Raw genomic sequence first — 14870 nt, forward strand, 5'->3', positions numbered from 1 at the left:
ACCTAACAGAAAATAACGTTACAGTGAGTTGTGGAGGGAGCATGATTCTTCTACAAGAGAAGCTAGCAGCAGTGCTGCCAGTTTGGGCGGTTTTGGGTCTAAATTTGCGGTCAAAAATGCATAATTTGGGCAGTTTCGGTTCGGTGGGTTTTTTCCAGCTCATGAATATATAATAACAGCCTACGTTAGGCCATGTGGCTGTTGGAGTTCTACTGAAGCTCCGTGAACGGCAGAGCTTAATGGACCGGGCTCTGTCATCTAACCTGTTGTTGGGGGAGTGCAACGCCCCGCCTCTTAGAAATTGTGTTCTTTAAAACTTCATACCACGGCCCCATGTAGGAAGAGCTACCAGCTAAAGTTATGGTCGCTACATGGACCGGTGTCTGTCTGTTAATGTGTTATGAGTTAATGTGTTGTGGGGTAAGTTAATGTGGTGTGTTGTAAGTTAATGTGTTGTGTTGTGAGTTATTGTGTTGTGTTGTGAGTTAATGTGTTGTGTTGTGAGTTATTGTGTTGTGAGTTAATGTGTTGTGTTGTGAGTTAATGTGTTGTGGGGTAAGTTAATGTGTTGTGAGTTAATGTGTTGTGGGGTAAGTTAATGTGTTGTGAGTTAATGTGTTGTGTTGTGAGTTATGTGTTGTGGGGTAAGTTAATGTGTTGTGAGTTATTGTGTTGTGTTGTGAGTTAATGTGTTGTGTTGTGAGTTATTGTGTTGTGAGTTAATGTGTTGTGGGGTAAGTTAATGTGGTGTGTTGTAAGTTAATGTGTTGTGTTGTGAGTTATTGTGTTGTGTTGTGAGTTAATGTGTTGTGTTGTGAGTTATTGTGTTGTGAGTTAATGTGTTGTGTTGTGAGTTAATGTGTTGTGGGGTAAGTTAATGTGGTGTGTTGTAAGTTAATGTGTTGTGAGTTATTGTGTTGTGTTGTGAGTTAATGTGTTGTGTTGTGAGTTATTGTGTTGTGAGTTAATGTGTTGTGTTGTGAGCTAATGTGTTGTGGGGTAAGTTAATGTGTTGTGAGTTAATGTGTTGTGTTGTGAGTTAATGTGTTGTGGGGTAAGTTAATGTGTTGTGAGTTAATGTGTTGTGTTGTGAGTTATGTGTTGTGGGGTAAGTTAATGTGTTGTGTTGTGAGTTATTGTGTTGTGTTGTGAGTTAATGTGTTGTGTTGTGAGTTATTGTGTTGTGAGTTGTTGTGTTGTGAGTTAATGTGTTGTGTTGTGAGTTATTGTGTTGTGAGTTAATGTGTTGTGTTGTGAGTTAATGTGTTGTGGGGTAAGTTAATGTGTTGTGAGTTAATGTGTTGTGTTGTGAGTTAATGTGTTGTGTTGTAAGTTAATGTGTTGTGTTGTGAGTTAATGTGTTGTGTTGTGAGTTAATGTGTTGTGGGGTAATTTAATGTGTTGTGTTGTGAGTTAATGTGTTGTGTTGTGAGTTAATGTGTTGTGTTGTGAGTTAATGTGTTGTGGGGTAAGTTAATGTGTTGTGTTGTCACCCTTCTGGGCCACCGTAACATACAACCAACAAACAGCACACCAATAAATTCCCAACTAAACAAACTATCGGCCACGCAGTCAACGATTTTTATTATAAAAGACATTGAAGAAATGTTTTTATGTTGTTCTATCTTGCTAAACTAATTCAAAGCCTCATTTACAGAGATTTTTTTACCTGTACAATAATTCTTCATTAATAAAACTAATTCCAGGTGCATTTTTGAAATCAATGAAAATCCACTGATAAATAGTTAATAGATATGTTTGTTACATTTAAGCAAAAAAAAAGAAATGTGCTTGAAGTCTTTTTTGAGCACATTATCAGTGCAACTGACCGACTTCTTTGCTTCACCTACTTTAAGGTCATGAATTGAAGAAATGGCTTCAGGGGATGAAAAGCGCACAAAATAGTCTTCCTTTGATGAATTTCTGGGCTCACTCTAAGTGGTGAGATAAAGAAGTCAGTGAGGGCGAGAAGTAGAACAAATTTTCTTCAATCTTTGAAGCATTCTGTGAAGATTATCTGACCATCTGGTCAGGAGGACTTCCAAAGTCCCATCAGACTTGCTGGAGGAATTGATTGGAAAGGAATTTTCTCAGAAAAACTGGGTAAGACGATATAGAGGGAAGACCGGATGAATAAACTGAAAGTTGGATCTATGGATAAATGCATAGGTGGATGAATGGATGGCCAAACTGACAAATGGATAAATGAATGGATGGGTTAATAGATAGATCGACAGATGTCTAAATAACTAGTCAAATCACTGAAAGAGTAAATAAATGGAAGGATGGATGGATAGACAAATGAATGAAAAGACAGAGGGACAGATGTATAAATAAGTAGTCAAATCAACGAATAGCTACATGGATGAAAGAATGAATAAATGAAGGGATGGATAGATGGACAGATAGACCATTGATGGACAGATGTGCAAATTACTAGATCATCAATGAATGAATAAATGGATGGATTAACAGACAGAATGACAGTGAATGGACAGATGAATAAATGAATCGTCAAATTGATCAAATAATAAATGGAGGGATGAATGAACAGACAGATGGACAGAAACAAAGAAAGATGGATTTAGTCAAATTGATAAATGAATGGACGAATGGACGGACAGTCAAACCAATGGATGGATAGTCGGTCCAATCAACCGATCATTAGTTGATGGATGGTTGAATCAATAGATGGTTGGGTGGATGCACAGCAGAAGAACAACGTTTAAACCAATAAACGAATAGATAAATGGTTGGGCGGATGGATGTCTAAACCAATGGATGGATGGACAATGGAGTGACAGATGAATGAATCGAGGAATGACAAAGTTGTTATCAACAGCACTCATGACAAGTCTACAAAAGTCATCTTTAAAAACGGTTGAATTTTCACATCCAGTTGATTAATCAACTATTTTCCAATAACTGACATGGAATAGTTTCTGTAGATTTTGTTCATACAACTAATGATCCGTCTTCCAGAAGTAGATTGAGTTGCATTCGTAGATCATGGACATTTCCTCTTATGTTTACAGTATTTCTGTTTTTCCTTGTTACGTCCGTTCCTCCCCTCGTTTATGCTGCCTACTCTTCTCTAACTGATCCCTTTTCCGTCGTTCCCCAAGTAACTCGTAAATGTCCGTCACCCCTCTCCTTTTTTTCAAAGCATGTCAGTTTCTTCATCTTTTCTCACTAGTGCTTCCTCCCATTTAGCTTTTTTTTCCATATCTTTGACACCGTCCCTTCACCACAGCTAGTACACATCTTTCCACTCGCTCTGTACCATATTTTTTCCCTTCGGCATCTCGGTTTCCGACAACTATCAGCCCCTGTATCCCCCCCCCCACACACACACCAAGCGCACACACCTTATCAGTTTGTCCTCTTTTTGTCCGGTGCAGCTCTTCCCGGAGAATTTTCCTGTCAGAGCTTCACCCTCTGTGTCCTGCTCCGAGTGCCTCTGAGGGGCAGAGGGTGGTCATGTCGCCTGAAGGCATCAGCACGGCCTCACACTGACTGCCTGTCCCACTAGCACAGACCCATGTCTTGAGGAAAAACTCACTCTTTTTCCTTTCAGATCTCTGGACTGCTGCCCAGATGAAGCCTCGTGAACAAAAGACACATATATCAACGAATGATGTGTAGCTCACATAGAAAAATCATTCATACACACGGCTGAAAATGGGAATTTTATTATTGAAAACACAAAAAAAGATGAACAACTTCGCAGAAATCACCATGTTCGAGTTGAAAAGTTGCTCCCTGAGCTAAAATCCTGTGACTTTATCATGAGGAAAAGCCTCCTCATTCATTGGAGATTGTTTTAAGCAAGATTAGCTCCTGCAGATCAAACAGGGGAAGAAATCTCCCAAATCCGTTTCCTTAAAATTCTGTTAAAGCAGAAGGAATTGCTTCGGTCAAACCACAAATAATCTACCACAAACAGTGGTGAAAACACATTTTTAGTGTATAGCTCCCACTTTGACTCTTGCTTTGATTCATAAAATGATGGAAAAACAAATTTATGATGAGGAATAATGCTTTTAAACTGAAGCTTTAAAAGGCCTGCATTATGCTTTTATTAAGCAGTATTATGACTTGATCTCTGAGTTACCCGCCTTTCGCTCTTTTGACGTCTTCCTAGAGCCGTCCTTGGCAGTGTGTCTGCGTTTTCTTCCATGAAAACAAACAACATCCAAACTTTTACACAGATTTATGTTCATATCGTGCATATAAAATAACAGTGTTTTGCCGATCACCGCTAGCTTCACGGAGAAAGTGGGTGTGTGCTGGCAGCGCAGACTCTTCCTGGAGGGAGCTGTTCCTTACTTGTCTATGTTACAATGTTAGAACCCGCTTCTTTTGAGGGATTTGGAGGGGCTCGTGCTCAGAGAGCAGGTGTTTAGAGAAATACTTATAGTAAGAAATTAACATTATAATACACTTAAAAGCTCAAAAATATGATTTTGCATGATATAGGCCCTTTAAATTGTTGTATTTTCTGCACCTTAGAGTAGGTGCACGCTCTTTCTAACTTATATCATATGTAAGGCACACTAAACTATGAGGAGCATTGAGCGAAACAAAAGAGTCAGTAATAAGTCTCCCGGTAAGTCAAACTTAATTAACTGCATTAACAGTAATTCTACCAGTGTTTGCAGCACGCTACATGTTAGCTACATTAGAGGTATTAGCCACGTTAGAGTATTCACAATACATGTAACTCCCAACCTTGTTATCAACACTTAAAAACAGAGTAATACCCCAAAAGTTTTTTTTACTTTGAGTATGCTGACTCCCAACCTTGTTAGTAATATGTAACAAAACACAGTCAAGCAATGCTACACGTTAGAGTATTCGGAAAACATATAACTCCCAACCTTGTTAGTAACATGTAACAAACAGAGTGATACCACAAAAAACTTTTTTTACTTTGAGTACGCTAACTCCCAACCTTGTTAGTAACACGTAAACAAAACACATCAGACACAACTAGATGTTAGCCACGTTAGCGTTTTCACAACACCTGTAACTCCCAACTTTGTCTGAAAAACATAAAAAAATTTAGGGATGCCCCTCAAAAAAATTGTGTTGTGATTACGCTAACTCCCAACCTTAGTAGTTATACGTAAAAAAACACAGTCCGACAGCTAAATGTTATCTGTGTTAGCATATTTATATGCTACCTTGTTTGCAACACATAAAAAACAGACTGACACCAATGAAAGAAATGTTACTGTGACTACACTAACTCCCAACCTTGCTGGTAACACTTAAACAAAAACACAGCCCAACACCACAACACGTTAGCTACATTAGCTTAACAATAAGGCCCAACGTTGTTTGCTACTTGTAAGAAAACAGACTGACATTTTGACAGAGCGCCGTTTAACACACAACCAGAATTCATTTATATAAAGGTGCTCCAGGTTAGGCAGTACACGGTTATGTTTTGAAAAAAATAAAAAAGGTTTTTAAGGCTTATAGTGTGGAAAACATGGAACTAAAATAGTGATTACACAGAAAAGTATGGAGCTGGGCATTTCTACTTTAAACGTACACATGATTTTACGTTATAAACACTGACTGTGAAAGTCTGCAGCTGTGAGGGTTTCCAGAGTTCATTGCTCAACAAACTCTGACAAGTTCCAATATTGATCCAGGAAGTCTATCATGAGTGACGCAGGGTTGAGTGTTGGATGCAAACAAGCAAGATGTGTGAGTAAGCAGGAGAACCAATCAATGAACAGACAATCCGAGGTAGAAAACTCACCTGTATGTATGGTCATTGGATATGGTTATTGCATGGTGGGGGATGGTGGTTACCACTCTTGATTTACAGGATTTCGCTGACTTGCACCGGTGGTTTGGCAGAGATTTTTACAACAGGTGACCTTCCTGACACAACCCTGTATTTATGTATAGCACAGGGAGACCCAGACTGTGGCCCCCTTGTGGCTACATAGTTAGACAGTAGCATGAAGGGTCTTGCCCAAGGAACCACACTGGATGAAACGCGTTGCGCCCCCTGGGAACTGAACCCAGATTTTCCATGTGCCGGTCCTGCACTTAACCAACGTAACTAGTGACTATTAATTGTCCCTAGGTGTGAGTTTGTGCTTTTCTGTGACTCTGGAACTGACTCTTGACTTGGCCAGGGTGTACCCCGCCTTCACCCAATAGCAGCTGGGATAGGCCCCACTAACCCCATGGCCTCAGAAAGAATTAAGCATGTTTGGATATATCGATGATCTTAATTTATTTTTCATTTGAGGTTTTTTGTGTCATTCTGGAGAACAACGACTAAAAATCAATGTCTGATTTTTATAAGCACAGGTTTTGTTTATTATTACTTTAGTTATTATAAACTTTTCAATAGATCAATGGGGATTTGTCTGTCTTTTAGAAAAATTGGTTTCAAACAGTGTCATGCATATTTGAAGGTACGCCTATAGGATAAAGTGACCATATTTTTCAAACCATGAGGTGCACAGAAGTATGGGTTGTATTAGTCAACACAAAATAATTGAAAGTCGTTGGACTACAATACCCAGAATGCCTAGAGGGGGCCAAGAGACAGGTGATTGGTTTGAGGCATCGATGGGAAGTTTTTCTAGCAAACTGTATTAGTGAAATGACACTCTTAAACAAATAAAAATAACAAAAATCATGTGAGATATTTTGGCAGTTTTTTATAAATCGTTATTAAAAAGACAAAAAAAATGAAAAAGCACAGTTAAGCTATTGTGACAGCTAAAATGGGTCTGAATTTAAAATGTAAAATCAAAATTCATTGGTGCATAAGTCATTATTTCACAATGATGGCTGCAAATACTGCGTGTTACTAGTATTTATTTTTGTAACGTTTGGAGCCCACATCCCAATAAGCCTCAATCCCCGAGCATTACTTGAAGTTTTCCTCTTTCTCCATAATCGAGTCTGACGTATTGTGAAGTGATGCTTTCAGCCCGCCATTTCACAAATACATCAGATCGCATGTTTCTAATGGCTTTAAAATGCAGCAGTGTGGATTTTTACCCCCCTTTCAGCGTAAAGCTAATGAACTGTTAAAGCAATGTCTTCCAGTTGGAGTAGCAGCTTTATTAGTCCTCTGGCACCCGCTGCACAGCCGTGTCCCTTTTTCCGTGTCACGGTCAGCATGCGTGTGGCTGCTGGCCTCCGCCTTGCCATGTCTGCTCCCAGAGCGCTTCCAGCCAGGGCTTAAAAATGTCTGCTGTGGTTTTTAGTCCTGCTTTCTTTCCTTCATTGTTTTTTTTTTTTTCCTCCTGAACTCTAATAGTTTCCCCCCGTATTAACTCTTTGCTCACATCTGGGACTTCATTCATGGAAAGGTGGACGGATGGACCGAGGGCTCGTCCCAGATCCTTTCCCCAGATGCGAGTCAAGGCCGGCGTCAGGCGGCTCGCTTGCTCCCTGACACTTGGATGCCAGCTCAGCTGTGGTTTCGTCCAGTGAGCTCATCCCACTTGAAGGAAAAACAACAGTGACTTCACCACCTCGTCTACCCCTTCAGCAAGGAGTCAGAGGTACAAGAGGAAAAGGGATTTTGTTTTGAAGGAGATCCTGGACCAACTGACAGATCCACTGCGCTGCGTCCCCCCCCCGCTTTTCCTATGTCAGCTGACGTGGCAGCTGTTGTTCACGCCAGGGGCTGCCGTTGATCTTTTGACCTGTCGCCGATGACCTCTCATGCAACAACCACCCCCCTCCCCCGCCTTGATTTAACGGCCCCAAACCGCATTCACACCATCTGATCACGAGGAGTCAGAGCACATGATTGAAGGACAAACGCAGCAGCTCAGACAGTCATTTAAAACCCAACAAAATGAGCTTTTACACATGGAATAATTCTGAAGGATCAAAACAGTGTCAGAACATACAACGATGTTTGGTTCCTTCTGCTTCTCAATGTGTAAACAGATCTAGTCTGTATTGCTGAGAAGGCTGTCCGACAAACCAAGCACTCCCTGGGTCATTGTACATCCATCTGTTAAAATACAGTATTCCCAGTATTTACTGATCCTTACTCATCAAAAACCCTTCTCAAACCTTTCTGATGCTTTGTAAAACAATTATTAAAGAACAATGGAACACTGGTCAACATAAAGAATGTAATGGGCTGTACCATTGCGAGCATTAGGAGTGTCACTCTGTCTATCTGTGCCTTAAAACCAGGAGCCTACGCTGCCTCCTTCATGAGTTTAGTGCGAGAGGGCGTCTTCTTCCAGAAGACGCCGGTTTCCTCCATCATTTATTCATCTCTGCTATTACTGTCGTCAGTGTTTCAAGATACTTTCCGGACGCTTCTGGGTCAGCGGATTTCATTTCTCCATGCAGAGGAACAAACTTCGGTTGGTAGCGATTCAGGATCCGGTGCTGTGAAATATTCTTTATGCATCCAGGAAGGAAGCCAACCGGCCTGCGTGCTCTTTATCTCTGCTCCCCTCTTCAGAAATTCCCGCAGCACCTCCTTCAGACGCAAAAGTCTCATACAAGTTGTCTGAGTTTTTGTGATAAACCAGAGGATTCATGTGACTAAAAAAGAACTCTGTGTATACGAGAACCAGCAAATATTGAAACACGCAGGTGCACCATCCATACTATTTTCAAAAGTATGTCATAAATAAGGCACATTAAGCGAGACAAGAGTCAGAGATAAGTCTGTTAGCAAGTCAGCTCGCTTTCACGTAAATGTAAAATGATCTCAGAGTTTAAAACATCAAAATTAGGAGCGGTTCAAAAACCTTTGAAGTCAATGTGACTTGATTTCACTGTAAATGTTTTTGGTCGACCGGCTACTGTCAAGTCCTAAGTCTACTGTCAAGTAGACAAGTTATCCCAAAAGGCTGCAGAGGTTTTAAGAAAAAAATTTTAATTTTACATTAACTGGATGAATTTTTTGACATCGGTCAGTAGGAGTGGAAGGAAGGCAGCAGTGTGATTGACTGATAGTAGGGTCTCTAAGGTCCCCAAAATTGTCCAATGATTGGCTGACTTCAGACTGCTAATCTGCTGCATTGATGCATTGATGCTCTTCATCCAATGACGACTCCTGCTGTGATTTGACCGCTTGGACCTTCATTTTCTTTGATGATGGGCCTTTGCCCTTTGGTACGTCCCTCTTCAGGGAGTAGGGACGTACCAAGGGTTTCTTGGGAGCCCCATTGTCTAAAAATTAGTACATTTATAAATTGGCGAGATTATGATGTGTGCTTGAAGTCTGAGTTGCGAATGGCCTGCTTTCATATACCGCCGGGTGGCTGGCGGCCGGTGACGCGTGATATGGACGACTGCCATCTGGAGACATTCACATCATGTCCAATCAGAGCTGCTGCCGGCCGACGATCCGGCTGCCACCGCCCTGAGGCTGCCTAGCTGTAGCCTGATTTCGCAATGATGTCATGCCCTGCCTGACTACCTGACTGACTGACGCCTGACGGCCACTGCCTACATTCATGACCACGGCAACGATTATCAAAAATTGTTGGCAGGATGATATCTTGACAATTCGGCCGATACCTCCCTATCGCGCAGAGGCATCAGGTCCACACTGTGCTGGGTGAGTTCAAACAATCATTCTTATTTCTCATGCGGACACCCAGACGTTTATTGTCCAAAATGAAAACTTTGTTGCATCGCTAAAGAACATTTTCTTGGTGGAACGATCAAACCGTTAAAGCTTCTCCAAAATGTCCCTTTTGCTCCAAATTGTCAGGCTGATGGTCACAACCTCATTGACCCTGAGAGCGTTGTCGTCACCCTCTCCCCCTTCTGATGTCATGTTTGCTGATGGGGGCTCAGGAGGAGAGACTTTTGGGGTGGGGTGGGAGGCTGTAGGTTAGTGTGTGTGTGATGGTAAAAGGGAGCAAGAGGGGAGATCCTATTTGTTTGTTTTGCCCTCCAGACGTGTTCAAGAGCAGATTAAGGGATTTAGCGTGGCAGGGGGGTCCCCCGGGAGGGACTAAAACTCCTCACCCATCTACATGTACGGACAATGCACACACACTGGGAGGAAGTCAAACCAGTCAAGAAGTTCTGCGTGAAGCCAATAGAGTCCTGAACGGCTTTTAAGATAAACAAAAAAGATCGAGAAATTGTATCAAGAAAGAGAAAAAAGAACCGGGACGTCTCACATTGCCGATACGATACCTCTTAGCACCTTTCTCAAAGCTGTCTGATCTCTATTTACGGTGCTAATCCCAAATTAGACGACCTACAGAAGTGGGGGAGCCCAAGGCGTGAAGCTTTGCCAACCATCGCACGAAACAGGAGCATCATGGTAACCACACTCTTTTGTGTCTGTATATGGACACAAGGATTCCCCCGAGAATTTTCCATTTAACAACAATTCAAATCTGACATGGTTCTATTGTATAATAGATATTAGATTTGATATATTTTTATTCAAAAGTCATTTTAACAAAAGTGGTTTTTTGTAGAGGACGATGTTTTGTTTTAATGACCCACTTGTTTTTAACATGTTCTTGTGTTTTGTTTTGTTTTTTGACAATCAAGGAAACATTTAAAGAAAATTAAGATTAAAATTTTACTCCGGAGTATTTCTTTATTCAAATCGTTGGGAATCAGGAGCAGAAGAAGAAAAAAATACTGTTTGAAAAATATCTAATTTGTGACGTAGAAAATACACTGGGTCTCCCTGTCTCCCAGTCTCCCTGCTCTGCTCCATTCTCATGTATCCACTTGAAGACAACAAGATCCATATACATCAATTGCTCGGCTTTTTCTTTTTTGCACCGGTAATATTAGGTTGGGCCTGTAAGGGGCAGTATGCTAGAGTGTAAACGGAGAGCTCTCAGTAACAAAGGGGGGGAAGGGGGGGCTTGCTTCACGCCAATGTTGCCACCCACAACTCAGAGGTGAATTTTTGATGAAGTCCTGCCGCTCAGCAGAAAACACAAAATGCCTTTTTTTATGGCTGAAAACAACATAACCATGATTAAAAAATGCTTTTACCACAGATCAAAGGATGATTGGAGAGTGACTTTAAATGTACAAACATATTCAAATTTAGAGAATAAAGCTACTTACTTTTAATAGGTGGATGCAAAACAGTAAAAAACCTTAACACAAGTCAAATGGTTAATTTTATTTGGGGGGGGGGGGGGGGGGGGGGGTTCTTGCTGTGAAATGTTGCCATGCAGCTAATTTAAGACCCCAAACCTAAGATTATAGTCTCAGTTCGACAAATTGAAATGACTAACAAAGTGGTTTAACGCTTCACATTTTTTCGACTACCTTGACTCTTCTACTTTTTACGCAATATATGGATTTCTAGCTCCTCCTGAAGTGGAGAGAAGCAGCCCTGCACCAAAACATGTGCTGTCGATATGAAAAGTCGCTTTCCTCCGAATCAGTTGATTCATGTTGATCACGTGACCGGTCAGAAGAGTTACGTGTTATTTAGCCGTCGCTAGCGACAAATATCTGGTGTTAAAGGGTTCAATTGCTGATGATAGTCCGTTATAAGTGGTTTTCATAAAATGGTTTCGAGAAAAACTCCTTAAATATTTTGTGCAAAATTGTAAACATGAGACTAAAACTTGCAATGTGTTTTTTTTTTCTTTTTCGGTGATGCTGCGTCACCCCTCGTCCCCCCTGATGAGTCTAGCGCGGTCACCTTTCGCCCAGCAGCAGCCCGCCACACGCGCCTGTCATAGTGTTTGTAGTTTAGTGGGGTTAAGAGGAAGGAGGTGAGGTTGAAAGAGATGATGGGGGGGGGGGGGGGGGGGGGGGCAGTTGAACACCAAGCTCAAATCTAACCACAGGTCGGCCAGAATGAGCGTGGAGGAGGGGAGGGGTGTGCGGCCGGCGTGATGTGGCCCTTTTGTAATGTACATCAAGTTCACCAAAGGCCTTTTCATCTGACAGGCCATTGTTGAGGAGGGCTCGCCGCAGTCCCACTCCCCTCTTAACGCCACCCACCCAACACGGGAGCAGGTTGGCTTGCAATTGTTTTATGGAAATGCACGCTGGCCCGGCCGGGTGTCTGTCAGGCGAGGACGGGAAGGGGGGCGGGGGGAGAGATTTTGTTTCAGTGTGTGTGTGTGTGTGGGTGGGTGGGTCGGTGGGGGTGGATGTGACGCCGACCCTAGCAAACGTCCCTGACCCTGAGCAGATGGCGAGGCAGGGTCTCTCCACTGAGCCAGAATTAATAGCGTGTGCCATGTCACATTGTCTGAGACAGGCCTGACCAACCCCCCTTCCCCCTTCACACACCCCACCCACCCTCTCTTCTTTCTTCACCTTCATTCTATCCCTGCTACAACGCTCCTCTCTTCCTATCCCTACTTTTCAGGCCATTTTTCTCCTCCTTTGGCTCCCTTTCAGGTTTATTCCATCCGGTCCGGCCTCCACGTTCCTCCAACAATCCCTAAAAGCCAGATTTCGTCTCCGGCTTCCCCGCCGAGCGCTTCAGGCACACTCCTCTTTGCTCATTGGTTCACCTCTTTCATTTGTTCACGTGCGCCTCATTCATCTCTGGGTTTAACAGCCACTCATTCACAGGTTGGCCTGCTCGCAGAGGCTTTGTCGGGGGGGAGACAATTAAGGCACCTGCATTTCTAAAGCTCCCCCACTGAATGGCGGCTGCCCCGCTCCTGCACTGTTTCCCGTTCTCTCATCCCATCACCGGCTCAGTCCCATCTGTCTTTGTCATGCAGTCGTCCCTGCAGACAGACAAGCACATCTGAAGTATTTTCAGAAAATAAAACATTTTTTTTGTAACCCTTGTGCTATCTTAGATGACCCCACCCTTACATTGACGTGTTCTACCTACCATGACAAAGGTGGATAAAGGTGGAAAGATTTCCTTTAAACTTTGAATTATTAATTTACGGCCAGAACTGGAAGTCCTCGACCGGAACCTGAAGCCTTTCCATATTTAAAAAAAATAAAAAAAAATAAAAATAATTGAACTGGTGACCCTAACAGTTTTCTGACCACTTTTGGGTGAGAGTTGCCGTTATTATAATCTCTGCTTCCGGCCAATGATCTCAGGCACCATCTTGTCTGCACCCAGGTCCCTCTCTTTAAATAATGCAGAGAAAAGGGTGTGGTCTTCTGATTTAACACACAACAGTCAAATCTTTACCTTAACAACACCCTTCCTGTTTGTTTCGGAGGAGGTCAAGGGTCTGATGATAGCATGCAAAGACCGCCTCAACCGAAAGCCCTGCTTTCAAACCGGCTCTACATAAAACCGTCACTGTTAACCCTTTAAGATCAAAGATATTGCAGGCAAAACCTAAATAACACGCTCTTTGACAAATAGTAACTCTTCGACCGTTTACACGATCAACTTGATTCAGCTGATTCTTCTTGATTGCGTAAACATTTAACTCCTGTTGAGCAGCGTAAAGCTACTTTTTCTTTGCTTCAGAATCCGCTGGAATTGCATTAATTGCGTGAACCTTTAAAGGGTTACTGTAGTCGAAAGAATGTCAACACTGGAGCTAAAGCTCCGGTGGAAAAATATTTATTAGACCAACACGCAAATTCTGGTTCGTACGAAAACATGGGGTCTCAGTTCTACTTGCAAGTGAATTTTGATGCGATCCACTATAATGTGAACAAACCCCGACTATCCAGAGAAATGAGCAGCAGGACCAACCAACAAGTTTGTTTGCAGTGGTCCCTCACTACAATGTGGTTCATCTTTTGCGATCTTGCAGTTTAGCAAAGTGTTTTTCCGGTGCAAACTTTTTTTGTTTTTGTATCGTGTTGTGCATCTGGATTGGCTGTAGACCATTGTCAATCAACAAGTTACAAAAAATTCTAAAACAGACATTACTGCGACTGTGCGAGCTCCCAATCCTGTTAGCAACACGTAAATAGAGCACAGTCCAACATCGCTACACGCTAGCCTCGTTAGTGTATTCACTCTATCTGTAACAATTAACTTTGTTTGCTGCACATAAAAAGAAGACTGATGCCAAATGTAACAAACGTAAATGAGCGTTCACACCGGACGCGAAACGCCCCTCAGGGGCGTTGAGGTTTAATGTTGAGTCACAGTTACAGATGCGATCAGAGGTCCTGTGGCGCGATTTGAGCGTTGGGTGCTGCGTTGCAATCAGGGACACTGCTTTGGGGACGTAACATTTTCAGTGATTCGATCAAAGGGTTGATGGCACCCGTTGTCCGGCCGGACCCTAGGCAGCGGCGTTCACTAGCTCCAGCTCCATGGACTCTTTGACAGGCTGGTTAGCTGTACAGGGTGTAATAAAACAACCAATACCGCCAAGACAAAAGTCACAGTGTCTATGCTAACTCCCAACCTTGCTAGTAATGTAAAAAAAAACACAGTTCTACATGCTACATATCATGTACTACTGTATCCTACTGTGTCCGTGTACCTTTTAAAATCGCTTCAGTAAACACAAAAATAAGGCGCCCCATATTAGAAGGCTCATTATCGCTTTTCTGAAAATACTTCTGGCTTTTAAGTATGCCAGTACGTAAAAAACGGTAGTTGGAAGGTATCAAGGCAACACTGCCCCCAAATGAGTAGGTGCTGTACTAAACTTATTTGGGCTGAGTCTAACCAACTATAAAATCGTCCACAGTTTGCCAAAATGGGCTTTTTAGCACCGGGCGCAGCTGCAGGTTTTAACACGCAGCCTTTGTGTTGGCCGTGGCTGCTGAGTTACATAACTTGGGGACTAAAACTGCAGCCCTCAGCTTAAACCACAGACTATCTCGCCAACACACGCAGAGCAAAGCCTTGGGTTTTCCGAGTGCCGTCATGCCGTGCCGTTCGCCGGCGAGTGCGGATGTCCACTATCTGGTCTGTGGGAGTGGAAACATCGCAAACACACGCAGGGCCTTTC

This window comes from Oryzias latipes, chromosome 18 (assembly GCF_053564925.1).
Source record: "Oryzias latipes strain Hd-rR chromosome 18, Olatipes_Hd-rR_3.1".
Lineage (NCBI taxonomy): Eukaryota > Metazoa > Chordata > Actinopteri > Beloniformes > Adrianichthyidae > Oryzias > Oryzias latipes.